This window comes from Dermacentor albipictus, chromosome 1 (assembly GCF_038994185.2).
Source record: "Dermacentor albipictus isolate Rhodes 1998 colony chromosome 1, USDA_Dalb.pri_finalv2, whole genome shotgun sequence".
In the NCBI taxonomy this organism is placed as follows: domain Eukaryota; kingdom Metazoa; phylum Arthropoda; class Arachnida; order Ixodida; family Ixodidae; genus Dermacentor; species Dermacentor albipictus.
Genome location: NC_091821.1, coordinates 405,538,343 through 405,552,861, shown reverse-complemented (window position 1 = coordinate 405,552,861; position 14,519 = coordinate 405,538,343). Strand labels below are relative to the sequence as shown.

The window sequence follows — 14,519 nt, the reverse complement described above, 5'->3', positions numbered from 1 at the left end:
ATGATGATAGCAACTTTATTGTACCGCCGGATAAGGAGGCCCCTACTCCCCGTCCCCGGCACACAGGCCTTGGGGACGGGGGCCGGAACCTCCGCGATTAGAAGCAAGCAAAGAGGTCTTGACTCTTCGCGGCTTCTTCCGCCAGGCGGATGGCGTGTTGCTGTGGAGTAGGGTCCTCGCTCCGCAGCAGGGCTTCCCAGGCCTCTCTACAATTTATGTTTGCTTTAGCCCCTGGTGAGCTAGCGCATTCCCAGATTATGTGATCGAGGGTCCCTCTCGCCCCACAGTGTTTGCACTTATCGGTTTCTCTGTCATGCATAACATGGTATGCCCAGACCGGGTTTACGAAGTTCCCAGCTTGCAGGCGCCGCCATGCGACTGCCTCTCTATTGTTTAGACTTTTATCCGGTGGTGGCACCAGTCTCCTGCGTAGCCGATAATTTTCGACAATCTCCGTATAATTTTGCACACGCTCGTCCATGTTCCGGCAGTCGGGCGGTTCCACAGCCACCCGGAAGTAGAGAGCTCGGGCTAACTCGTGGGCCGCCTCGTTGCCAGGAACGGACGTGTGTGCAGGGGTCCAAATTAGGCTAATTTTTCTGTTCAGCCGTCTACTGGCCAGAACCCTTGCCGCTTCGGGCGAAATCCTGCCCTTTCCAAAATTCCAGATGGCCGTTTTGCTATCGCTAATTATGAAATTTGCTTCCGTTCCCACGCAAGCGAGCGCTATCGCAACTTCAGCCGTTTCCGAGTTGCGGCTTCTAATGGTGGCGGCCGATACGGGGGCACCTCGGCCGTCGACCACCGAGGCGACCGCCGCACCCGACATGCCACTTGCCGCGTCCACGTACGCAACTGACTTGCTGTTCATTGAATCAAAGCGTTTGATTAGTGCTTCTGCTCTTTTTTCCCTCCTCTCCGTGTGGAATATGGGATGCATGTTACGAGGGAGGGGAGGAATGATTATATTTTCTCGGCAGTCCAGCGGGATGTTTGTCTTGCCTCGTAGTCCCCTGTCTGTTTGCAGGCCTACCATATCGAGAATAGCTCTGCCCGTGGTCGTTCGGCTTAATCTTTCAAGCTGCGAAATTCTGACAGCCTCCGCTATTTCGTCCCAGGTATTGTGCACTCCCATAGAGAGGAGCTTTTCTGTGGAGGTGGTAATTGGTAAGCCTAAGGCCCTCTTTATGCACCGTCGAATGAGCGAGTCGAGTTTCCTCCTCTCCTCTGACCTGATGTTTAAGAAAGGCGTGGCATAGCACACGCGGCTTATTACGTATGCTTGGGTTAGTTTAAGCAAGCTTCTTTCCTTCAGGCCTCGTCCTTTCAGCGCGACCCTTCTAAATATGCCAAGTGCTTGCGTGGCAAAGCCCTCTAGATTTTTGATTGTCCCATCATTATATCCGTTTTCCTGTATGAAAAGTCCTAGGATTCTGATTTGGTTAACCTTTGGGACTGGTTTCCCCTCTATTTTAATGTCAAATTCCCAGCTACGCTTGCACCGGAGCGACTTTGGGTTGTAGACGAATAACTCCGATTTTTGCGGTGAGCACGACAGACCCCTACCGGCAGCATAGTGCACGACAGTATCCGCCGCCGCCTGCAGGCGCTCCTCGATGCTAGCATCGCTCCCCTGATTGGTCCAGAGGGTGATGTCATCCGCATAAATACTGAAATTTAGTCCCTGTATGTTTCTCAGAGCTTCGGGGAGGCCCCTCATCGCCACATTGAAGAGGAACGGGGAAAGAACTGAGCCTTGCGGCGTGCCCCTGCTTCCTAATTTCAGTGTTGGAGATTCAATATCTTGGAACTTCATGCAGGCAGTTCTGTCTGACAGAAAGTCCTTTACATAGTCGAATGTTCGCGCGCCTACCCCGATTTCTTGGAGACCGCGGAGTATCGCTTCGTGTTTAACATTATCAAAAGCCTTTGTCAAGTCCAGGCCGAGGATTACCTTGGCGTCTCTAGAACGTGAGTCAATGATGTCATGTTTTAGTCGGAGCATCACGTCCTGCGTACACAAGCCCGGTCGGAAGCCGATGATCTCGTGCGGCCACAGATCGTTCTGCTCCATAAAGTGCGTCAGTCTGGTCTGGACTACGCGCTCCATCAATTTCCCCATGCATGAGGTTAGGGAAATGGGTCTTAGATTTTCTAGTTTAGGGGGTTTGCCCGGCTTTGGAATTAGGATCACGTTTGCCATCTTCCATTGCCGTGGCAAGTGGCCTTTAGTCCAAATTTCTTGCATGTACTCCGTCAGAGCGCTGATGGAGGCATCGTCCAGATTTCTTAGAATTTTGTTTGTTATCCCGTCAGGGCCCGGGGCTGATTTGGTTTTTAGTCCCAATATTACTGCCCTGACCTCAGCCTCCGTGATGGGTGCGTCGAGCTCCTCATTGGGGGCTCCGTCATATTCCGGGAGGGGGGTGCTAAGCGTATCGCCAATGTACATGGTGATCAGTTTGTCCATAAATTCCGCGTCTGTACCCTCATACGCGTGCCTGGCTTTTGATAATCTAATTCCCGATAGGGTTTTCGAATTGGTCGGATCTAATAGGTGTCTCAGCAGACCCCACGTTTTGGAAAGGCTCATGCCCCTCTCCATCTCGTCGCATCTGCTGCACCAATTCTGTTCGCATAATTTAATCGCGTAATTTTCAATTTCTTTGTTATGTCTAGCAATCCGCCTTCTAAGATTACGGTTCCATTTTTGCTTCTTTAGTCTGCGCTCCATACCGCGTTTTGCCTCCCACATGTGAAGCAGTTTGCTATCCATTATTTCCGGGGCATCGTCCCCTTCAATCGTCTTGGTTGCCTCTTCAACGTGACGCGCGATGACCTCCGTCCATTTCTCTATGTTTGTGATTTTCCCTATGGCAGCTTTCTCTCGTTTCTCCCTAAATAATCCCCATTCGGTGATCCTCGGTTGACGCACACGACGCGTCTTCACCCCTTTTTTAAGGATCGAGGCCAGAATGAAATGATCACTTCCGAAATTGAGCTCCGAGTTTTTCCAATTCAGATCTGTCATATTTTTTGAGAAGGTCAGGTCAGGGGAGGTGTCTGCGCACACGCTGTTACCCACCCTGGTCGGACAGCTAGGGTCCGTGTGTAGGGTGAGTCCTAGCTCGTGCGCATCCTCCCATAGCTGCCTGCCTTTTGGATCTTGTTTAGCGTAACCCCATTCCGGATGCGCTGCATTAAAGTCACCTACTATTAGTAAGGGATTTATCCCGGCTGCCTGAATAGCTTTGCGGAAGAGGGCCCTGAATCGCACCTTTCTCTGCTGTGGAGTGCTGTACAAGTTTAATAGGAACACGCTCGGTTCCTCTTTTCGTCCCGTAATAATTTCTAGGAGCACTGCCTCAATGTCTCTCGAGCTGATTTCGTGCACGATTGCCGCAATATTCCTCTTAATGAACGTAGTGACGCGAGATTTCTCACCCCTGTCACTTGAAAAAGCTTGGTATCCCGAAAGTTGTGCTGCCTTGCCCGTCTCCTGCAGGGCTATAGCTAGCGGTTTCTCATCTAATAGCGTCAAGTACTGTTGCACTAACGCTCGCTTGCGTTGGAAGCCGCGACAGTTCCACTGCCAGATTAAAGACTCATTTTGTGCGCCTCTGGCCATGTTGGAGGTGGTCGAGTTGTTCCTCTGCTTTTAGTTGCCATTCTCCGATGGCTACTAATTCTGCCCTTTGCTTTTGTACTTCACCCGTAAGGGCTTGGATCTGGCTTTGAGTCTGCTGTGTCGCCAACGTGACGTGATGTGTGGCTCGTGTCCATGTTTCGTTGGACTATATTAGACACTTTTAGTTGGGCGTACGTAACAACACTGTGCACGCTGTAAGCCTGCGGGAGGGAAGTGCGCATGCGCAGAACGTAACGTATCTGTTTCACGGATGCATGCCTACGCCCGTAACAAGACGCTGCGTACGTACCGTGGCACGTACCGCAAAGCTTGATACGTGACGTTCTCGCGAGACCTCGAACAAACGAGAAACGAGAGTGCAAAATGACTGTAATGGCGTCCTACGTGGATAGCAACATCAAACCTTGGGCAAATTGTGTGTACTTCACGTTAAAAGACGATGTGGCCATGCTGGCGGAAGTGCAGACAGCCGACCCATTCCGGCATCCCGACAAGTGGGAAGAGGGGGGTATTCTGTTAGAGTCCACCTAGTGGACTTTGAATTTCGGCTGCTGCTGATTGGATGCAGCTGTATGAACGAGGAGTATAAGAACGGCCCTAGCCAATGGGGAACGGCCGAAATGGACAGTCCACTAGGTGGACTTTTACAAAATATCTCCCCTGGTGTCTAAAAACGCGCTGAAGAAGCCGTTTTCAGAGTGCAGCATTCGCGGGCGCAAGAACCTGCTCCTAGGACGTTGTTCCACAAAGACCGGCGAAATAAAAAAAAAGTACGGCTGGTGCCTTCATTGCATGCTGCAACGTGGGCATTACGCGAGCGTGAATTTCGTGCGTAGGCTGTTTGTAGGCAAGGAACCAAAAAAATTGGAGGCTTATCAAGGTTAAGCCCAGTGGATGCGAAGCATCCACTGGGCTTAACCTTAGCGTATCCTTAGCGTTTGGAGGCATCTTGACCGCATACACGCCCGGCGCAAAGACGCTGGCGCGGTTGCGGGCACAGAGACTGACGCGACGGCGGGCGCGCGCCGCTTCATCCCTGGCATGACGTCACATATCACGTGATGCAGCGATGGTGGGGCCGCCGCCGCGTCGCGCGCGTCGGCGCGAGCCGAAGCGTGGAGGCCTCCGCCGGGCTACGTCCGACGGCGCGATATGAGGCCCCATCTGCAGCCGGTGTGACGTCATAACGTGACGTCACATCATGTGATCTCACTTCAGGGTCAATAGTGGCCACCGCCGGGAGGCGACCGACGGCGCGATATGAGGCCCCATCTGCAGCCGGTGTGACGTCATCACGTGACGTCATGTCACGTGACCTACTTGAAGGTCACTTGTAGGTCAATGGTGGCCACCGCCGGGAGGTGACTGACGGCTCGATATGAGGCCCCATCTGCAGCCTGTATGATGTCATCACGTGACGTCATGTCACGTGACCCCACTTCAGGGTCAATGGTGGCCACCGCCGGGCGTCGCGCGAAGGCCCGAAACCTACGTTAATATGCTTCGCATAATAACGGGAACGGGATGAACTGCCGCAAGATATCCTCAGCCTCATCGAAGGCACTCCATACAAAGTACGCGCAGCAAGAAAGATGAGCAAGTCCTTGAATGCAGATTCAAACGCATTCGCAAGACAATCGCCAGCTATACCAGAGATCTGCATGCAAGCAGATACGCAGAACGTAGCACGGTTGTCGACCCAGAGGGTTACAGCACCGATGACGGTTTTGACGTTGCCGGTTCGTGTGCTTTTCATGTTTGTCTGCTGCACCAATTGTTACTACGAATCCCAAGGCTGTGAGGTTATTTCTTGCATATGGCGAGCATGCTGTACTTGAAGTACGCTCGTGTGCCCTGTGCTTGCAGGCACCAGTGAAGACGCCACGCTGGCACAGCTGTTCAACCGAATGATCATTCGGTTGACGACGATGGGGAGCGGGATGAAGACACCTGTGGTGGCGTGACGAGCGTCGACCGACCAGCCTCTACTGAGCCTCTCTGCCTTCCATCCACCAGTGCAGCGCCTGTTCCCGCAGCGCCCGTTCCCACGAAGAATGCATATGCAGCGGCTGTCCCCGCAGCAGGAGGGGGTAGATGCACCAACCCACCTGGAGGTGAACCGACGCACTCTCAAACCCCATAAAGCTGCTCTGGGCGCGGTAGGTATTTTGTGAGGTCATATTTTGGTCCGATGGAAGGGCCTGCGTGCCGTCCGTAGGAGATATGCCAACACAGGGAGCCTGCTGACATGCAGGCAACCATTCTTGCACAGACTTCGGTTATTGGGCCAGACTCAACATGTGATATACTGACGGCCAGCAGCAATCCATACAGTCGGTTGATTGAAGTAACAAATGCAAAGAAAGGCAATTAGTACCGTTGTGTAGATATAAAATATGAACTGGGAGTGACAGTTTCAGCCAAAGAAGTTATGTGGGCTTTACAGCAGTTACAGGCGGGCACGCAAGTGTTTCAGTCTACACCCGTATGGAGAACATCGAGAAAATTAGACCACAACGAACAAGGTATTCGTAAGTTATGCTACAGAACTTATAAAATTGCAGAGTGGCTGATACTCTTGATTGGATGTATTTTTATCCTGCTACGTAAAAAGTTAGTTGCCAAAAATAATGTTTGTGTTATAAAATGATTGCGTTAATATCTCATAGAACTAAGCTGCTACTCAAAATAATGTAAAAAAGGTTAGAGCCATACATAAGAAGAGAAGTGACGATAGATCAAGTACGGTTCGTTATTTTGGTCACCAGACATGGTTTGCTACAATGTATGCCGAATCAATGCTAATGTAGGGTTGCCAGTGCATAAGAGTGTTTGATGACATTATTCAGTTGAAATAGGTCTCGGCGAACTTAAATGAGTTGTGTTAAACAAATTTCATTGTCATATATACTTTAATAGTGTCAGGAGCTGCAAGTGACTCAATAATGCAATACAATTTCAGCAAAAATATTGTGAGCCAAGTACATTTAATGGTAAGCTGAACAATCACTGTGAGGTTGCTAAATTATGAAGGATAAGGCTCCGCACATGAAGTAGGAATGAAGTTTCGAGTGTAATGGGCTTGGGCAGAAATTGTAAGAAATGCATTGGAAACCTCATAGGACGCTTAGTTTTTTAATGCTTATCGCTACGCAGGAAAAAGACAGCAAAAGCAAGCGAACTACGACGTCTTGCTGATAAGGATGAAACACGACGTGATAATGAAAGACAAAGAGGTAGGAATGGAATCACGTAAACTTGTCCTTGAGGAGAGTAAACTTGCTCTTGAAGAGAAACGGCTAGCTTGGGAGAAAAAGCATGCAATGATGATGACTCGTGAAAGGGGAGGGGATCGCAAAGCACGTGCAGAAAGAGAAAACTGAAAAGACGAATGCGAGTTTCAGAGAAGCAAGAAAAGAGACGAGAATGGGCTGAATTTCGTCGTTTACTTGCTGCACAACAAAAGGCATTCATAGGCATTATTCAAGGCCTATTGCCAAGGCACTAGGTGGAACTGGCGAGTCATCAGGTTCCGCACAGTGAATTACATGCAATTATTCGACACATGGTATTCTTTTGTTTCTGTAATAAATGCAGGTTACTTTATTCAATGCTTCTTGTACATGTAACATTCATGCAAGTGCGTTGTGCGCAGTCAGCACGCTCTGCTTTGAATATTCAACACCAGCAATTTGTTTTGGCAGGGTGTGACTTATGAGAACAAAGAAAAAGAAATAGCTAGACACTCGCCTTTGTTGAATTAAACTCCCTCGATGCTTAATTTGTATTTCTTTACCTAACAATGTGCTGCAGAATGTTAATGATGGTCATTTAGACACAACCACGTTTGAGAGGAAGTTGGACGTGCTGCGAAGGCCAGCAGTGACAAGGTGATGTAATTTCTAGTAGTATTGCGGCCAACAATTAAGTACAGCATTTGCTAAGAGCGAGCCATTCGACTATTCTTTTTGGGAAGGGAGGAGATCACAATGTGATCGACTGCTCAATATACACACCTAATTACAGAGTAACGGTAATAGCTAACTGAAATATGCACAAAGTAACATTCTACTACATTAGTTCTCTGTCAACGATGTGTTGAGTGCCTTGCGATAATTATTCAAGGTTGATGCATTTTCTGGTGGCTTTTTCCTACTTGTGCGCCGACGTTCCGCATCATTTTATTGGTATGTATGAAGAGCTTCTGGTTCGAAAATTCGTTGGAAATGACCTGCTGTGACACAGCAGGTGGAGTCATTCAACGCGGCGTAGTTTCCGCCGTTGGCGCCGTTGAGGTGTTGCAACTCAGGGACGCCATCTTTATTTACGGCAGCAGGAAAACCAGACACGGGCACCAGAAAGCTAGAAAACTAGATACGGCAAGAAAAACATTAAGTTTACTAAGCGACTTTTAAATGCGAAGCATTGCTTGGTGAATGTTTGCCACTTTGACAGTATCTATATAGCCGCGCACGTCTTGGCGTTCTCATGGTAGTTTTGTTAGCTTCGTATATACGAAAACTGTTTTGTATCACAAGAGCGTATGGCGAACATAAATGATCGGTCATGACGTGAATATCATGACATGTGTGTCATTAAGGTCATGAAACAGCCGCCTACGTCTTGGTGCTCTCATGGTCGTTTCCTCAACTTGGCATGCACCACAATTGGCATAGTAGGACAAGAGTGTACGACGAACATAAATGATACAATGTCAAGACATGCGTGTCATGTAGGTCATGAAACAGCCGCCTACGTCTTAGTTTGTACCAAAATTGGCATGGTATGACCAGAGTGTATGACGAACATAAATAATAGGTCATGGCATGAATGTCACGACGTTCATGCATCTCATTAAGTCATGACATAACATGTGATAACATGCATGGCATAGCATGCATGTCATTATAGTCATGAAGCAGCCATCTGCGTCTTGGTGCTCTCGTGGTTGTTTCTTTAACTTGGTAGGCTCCCCACTTACTGCTTCGCAGAACAGCAATTCCCACAGGGCGTAGGATCTGCCCGCTTTTTGACTCAACATAAAAAAAATCCTTGAACAAAAGAAGAAAAGAATTAACTGCGCAGTTTTCTACGCTACATAGTCAACACATGTTTAATTTGCGAGCTACATGCAGGAGCGTAGGAAACAAATTGTGTTTAGAGAACATAAAGTTGTCGCTGCGTACAGTGACCATGTCAGGCGACGCTTAAAATCTTCGACGGTTTGTTTGCTTCAGTTTCCTTACGGTAGACTATTCCAAGGCACTAACTGAATTAGAAAAGGGGACATGCAATGGTTCAAATTTCATGCAAACTGTGTTACGTATGACTGATTAAGGGCACCTACTTATGCCAACACTTGAAGGCCAGTGAAGCTAACGCAAAACTTATGCCTGCCATTTCTGTTTCTAGGCCATCCTTCAACCCGAAGAGGCGTTCTAGTAGCAGTAGTTGTTATAATAATTAATGAGGCATAACGTCTCAAGGAAAGGCCGGAGCTCCCAGAGGCGCCGCAGTAGGGGTCTTCGTATTATATGTGATCACCTGCGGGTTTTCTCAACATCCGCCTATATCTCAGAACACAAGCATCCTTGCGTTCGGCGCCGATTTGAATGTAGTGCAGCGGCCTGGATAAGCGCACGTGACCTTGTCTCATAACATCGCAGTCACAGTGCCCCAGCTGCAGGCCGAGAGAAGCGATGATTTCAAACGTACGTGAAAGCGCGAATGCTTCAGAAATCGTTTACACCAATGGGGCCACTTTGTGTATGCGCGCATTCTTGAGAGGGCATTTGATAAAACATTCTTATCACGTCCGGTGTTCTTACAAAGGCCACTCACTCGCTACAGAGGCTTGGCTTTATCGCATCCACATCTGGAGAGCCTGAGTAAGACTGTGGTCTGGCGCCATCGCATTCCCGACTGCGCGGGCGACGGGCTATTCTCCTTGCCACAGCGAATCCACTTTTGTGACGGAACTGCTAGGGATTGTACCGCACTTCTGGCGGCAGTTCAGAGGTCGTAATCAGATATTGTCGAGACAAGGACCGTGACACCGAGCACTACGTTGGCGTAGAGGAGCTGATTCAAGATGGAAAGAACATAGCAAATATTGGACCATTATCTCGGCGCCTCTTTTACATCTCTCTCGTGGGTCTGAAGAGAAAACGTAATCTTCCAAGGACCTTACCTCGCATTATAAGTTTCCCACGAGACTGTGAAATTATGCGCAGTAGGTTCGCGCAAGAGTTAACACTAAACAAAATATTGCCAACGGCAAATGTTTCGTGTCCTCTGTTTTGGCATGCTTCGCTGCTGTAGAAGGTATATTTATGGTATCATGGACGTCTCTAAGATGGCAGAGATAGGCAAATCAACCAAGTTCCCCAAGACTTCATTATTTTTACTTGAATACCGAAAGTGAATAGTACTTACGTATATTAGATAAGGGGGTAATACTAAAGTTACTGCGCGAATTTAAATGCTAGAACGAAATATTCGACACTTCTAGTGCTCATGATGAATGCTTCCTATGTTTCAGAATGGAACTGCCACATCTAATAGCCACACACAAAAAAAGCCACGAGGAGAACTGATTTCCATGGTCGCCTGACAAAACCTTGCAATGATGGCACATCCTCAAGTAGGTGCTCATTTTCAGATAATTTCCCGACGACAAATGAAGAAAGCTATCGCACATTCCTATCCTAATTTCCTTCCTACCTCAATTTAATTGCACTCGCCCATGGTTGCGGGAGTACAATGCAATTTTTATGTTGTGAAGCCCATTCCTTCTTGCTTTGCATTTTGACGTCCTATCGTTTAAAGATATCGAGTAGCGCTACGTAAGTAACACCTTATGCAACATGCAATGCTGCACTGGCTAGGTTGTAACAGGCGATGCTCACAAAGGACAGCACTATTCTGTGACAAAGCGCGTCAACTTAACTTGAAACGTCGTCATAGGAATCCTTACCGGCAGAAAGCGACGCCATAGCTGGTTTTCGCGTGAAGTAGTATCCGTTTTACAACGAAAGGCATTTCGGAGATTTCGCAGTGCTTTAATAATGAGCTCAAATGATAAGTTCGGAGGGAACTCCAGAAATTCCTAGCCTTTAGCTTTTGCGTACGGTAGGTTCTCTAGCAGTTGAGCCCTCGTGACGGGAATGTTTGATAATTATTTCTCTCGTCCGCACCAAAACTAATATAAACGACTGCCGTAAACGATGGAGAAAACCAGACGTTAACCCATAGAATCACGGAAGCGATAATTAATATCAGCGTCGCATCTCATTCTTTCCCGTAGAGTGCGAAGTTATCCTCGACCTAAATTATCCCCATTGACACAAATGAAGCTGGCTCGGAGGCCATTTCGATTACCCGGAAGATGTGGACACACATTTGCTCGACAGGTGCGCGCTGGGCGGCTTCTGCTCATTACTTTTGAGCATCTTCTTTTCAGGCTCCAGAGTCACAGAACTATATAATCAATCTGAAGCGTGAGAACGCCGCTCGGTGATACTGTTATTCGAAAACGAGTATGATAAGGGCGTCCGCTGCAACACTGAAAATCTAAGAAAGCAGTCACGGCCCATGGATTTTGACTTCATTAAGGCCAGCGAAGCACTTAAGCCCTGCGTTGTGCATTGGCATCGAAGCGTTTAATTGTGCCAGTTCTGCCAATGAGCGAAAATGCATTACACTTTAAATTAAGATATATCTAATAAATTCACTGAAAATGGTCTTGATATAGAAAAATTAGCATTAATTTCATCGAGTCAACCCAACTAACAATTCTAGCTGTATAGTTCTTGTTATGAAAGTAACTGAACACGAATTAGATAGATAAAGGGCTAATAAAGCTATTTATAGTTCAAGAAATAATAAAAGTAAAGTTCAATTGTGCGCAATCTCGCAGATGTACGTCTTCAGTCGCTGTAAATAATTTAAGAATAGTGTTGTGACGTTGTTCGAAAGATTCACAGGCATATTAGATTGCTGAATAATATACAGAATAGATTGTGGCCTCGTGTTAGTAAATGCTAAGTATTTTTGAATCAAATGAATACATTGTTGCGCCAAAAAAGGAAAATAAGGACTTGGGAACGAAGAGTACGAAACGACAGATTGAGCGCTGAGAAAGGCTCTTGGCAGCAGGTAGTTAGCCAGTTTCTTTTAAAGAACTTGAAATCGTTGCCAGTGAATGATCCTTTCACGACTAAGAGCTCCAGAGATGTAATTCAATTCCTGAAAGGAAACGCCTCTATCTCATACGCTCTTTCTGTAGACGTAGTTAATTTGTTTTACTCAGTGCCTCAACAGGAAATGTGTGCCTCTGTTAGGGATTGTATTGACCGCAATGACCCAGTAGATTTTCAGAATCTAGTGGGCATATCCATTGACAATTTTATGGTTTTATTGGAATTTTACTTAAAGTCTACTTTTATTTCTTTTAACAACGAATTGTATGTTCAACGGAAAGGGTCCTGCGTCGCTCCTGTGCTGTGTGACATTTTCTTGGCTTCAATTGACCGCGACCTGCACAGTTCCTTTGACGATAGGTTCTACCTTAAGGCTTTCAGATATGTCGATCATTTTTTAATTCTTTTAAAAAGTAACCATGATTTTACCGTTGACCAGTGCATTAGCCAGGTCTTAGATGTTTTTAGACTACATGGGAAGGGCATGCTATTTACACATGAAATCTCTTCCCATGGCACTCTTCATTTTTTAGATCTGTCCTTAGTTTTTGACAAAAATCACGTATGTTGGCAGTATAGCCTACGTGCCCAGAAGGAATTGCTATGGTATGATTCGGCACACTCAAAGCTAGTTAAAAGAGCAATAGCCACTCTTTGCCTTGAATCCGCTCTCATGAAGTCGTGCCCCCACGCGATGCAGGCTAGCTTTGATAAGCGATTGGCGAGGCTACACACAGCCGGCTACCCGAGCTCGGTCGTTGGGGCGGTGTCTAAAACATTGCTCCAGAAGGTGAAGGGAAAAATGCATACGCCTAGGCCCGGCCAAAAACAAGGCAAACCCGCAGTGGTGCCATACGTCCACAAGCTTTCCCACAACTTGAAGAAAGTCACTACTAGGTTTGGTGTGTCAGTTGTTTTCTCCGCACCACGCAAGTTGGCTATACTGTGTCCGCGCAAAAGCCGCGTTGACAAAAAGTCAGGATGCCAGAAAAAGCACATTAGACAGTAAGTAAAATGTGTGACGGGCGTTATATACGAAATACTACTAAAATGTGGGAAATACTACGTTGGACAAACGGGGAGATGTGTTAGTGACCGGGCCCGGGAGCTTGAATTGTCTGTAATCATCAAAAGTAATGCGCATTTACCTGCGCATTGCACAGTTTGCCTGGAAGGAACATGCCAGCCACTACTGCGTGAGATAAAGATAACTTGGCAGGAGTGGTGATACGTTAGCAAGAGAACTTTTGGAGGCAATTCACATAAAAGAGGGTGGCACGAGTTGTATTAGTGACACGTCAGTTTTTCTGTTTGAAAACGGGTTGCAACTGTTAAAAACGTCACTGTAGGCGCTCTAGGCATCACTGATGTACGCATGCGCATTTGTTCATTCTCCCTGCTCTGCTGTAAGAATAAAATCAGTTGAAGTATCAGCGCTCAGTCTGTTGTTTCGTACTCTTCCTTCCCAAGTCTTTATTATTTTTTTTTTTGGCGCAACAATGTATTCATTAGATTCCAACCAACTCGCCCAGCAACAAGCTCTACTCAACTACATTTATGATTCAGTTTTGATTAAAAAAATACATGACTCGCCACATATATAAAGCTAGAGAAAAAAAGCACTGAGACATATCTGGGGCTGCTTATGCAGCCCACACAAGAGTTCCAGCCCCATATAAAGTGGAATGCACCGAAAAGAAAGAATGAAATGATCCACTGAGCGAAAAAAACCGGTGTCTAGCTGTGGTCTGGACAAGCAAAAAACAGCACCTAAATTCCCTCTGGCTGTGACAACACGTCAGGAGCGCGCCTCGGTGGAGCAGAACGGGCTAAACGCAACACTTGCTGCAGCGATAGCACGCTAGGGCTTGCGTGAGGGGAGAGGGCATCGCAGCGAAGCCACAGTCCCCTCGCTCTCACTCTCGGAAGCCTGTGTTATCCACGCGTTGCTTCACCGCGCAAACTCTCGCCGGCGTTCCAACTGCGTCTCGATAAAGCCAAATCAAAGCCAAGCCAATATCTCAGAGGCTTTGGTCAAGCGTCTCAACGCACTCGCGTGTTCGCGAGAAGTCCGTAACTAGAAGGACTGCTCAGCGATGTCCAATTGTACATAATTGCTTTCGCATTCACAACTCGTAAGACGTGCCTAGGTATCCTCGGGTTTTTGGTCGGCCTTAGGTTTTTATGCGTTGCATATTGCAATCACTCAGTTCAGCCCTTGGGCGCGGCCGGGCAGCCACCATTGACCTTTAGAGCAACCACGTGGCGTGACGTCACGACAGCCGGAGGAAAAGCTGGGCCCCAACTCGCGCGGTCGCGTGCGGCCGCAGCCACCACCTGACTCCCGCTCCTCCCGCTAGGGGCGCTGCACCGGCGCGTGACGTCACGGAGGAAAAGTTGGGCCCCAACTGGCGCGGTCGCGCGCGGCCGCAGCCACCACCTGACTCCCGCTCCTCCAACTAGCCGCTACAGCACTTCTCGCCTCACTACTGGTAGTTGCACACAGAATGACCAAGAATTAAAATAACTAAACCAAGTATTACCGAGTAAATCCAAGTATAACCAAGTATTGCCGAGAAAATCGAGTGCCGCCAAGCAATACCTCGCTCTCAAAAAAAAAAAAGACCGCGCAATATGCAACGCATTCTTGGCTTAACCAAGCTAAGCCT

General features: G+C 47.6%; 1 long non-coding RNA gene across 1 annotated transcript in view; it reads left to right on the top strand.

Moving 5' to 3' along the window:
- Positions 1 to 14,519, top strand: part of LOC135903545 (uncharacterized) — a 49,683-nt gene that overhangs the window by 28,575 nt on the left and 6,589 nt on the right. Inside the window, exons 2-3 of the long non-coding RNA XR_010564838.2 lie at positions 5,516 to 5,808; positions 10,191 to 10,292. This is a non-coding gene — a long non-coding RNA (uncharacterized lncRNA). The remainder of the gene's footprint in view (positions 1 to 5,515; positions 5,809 to 10,190; positions 10,293 to 14,519) is intronic.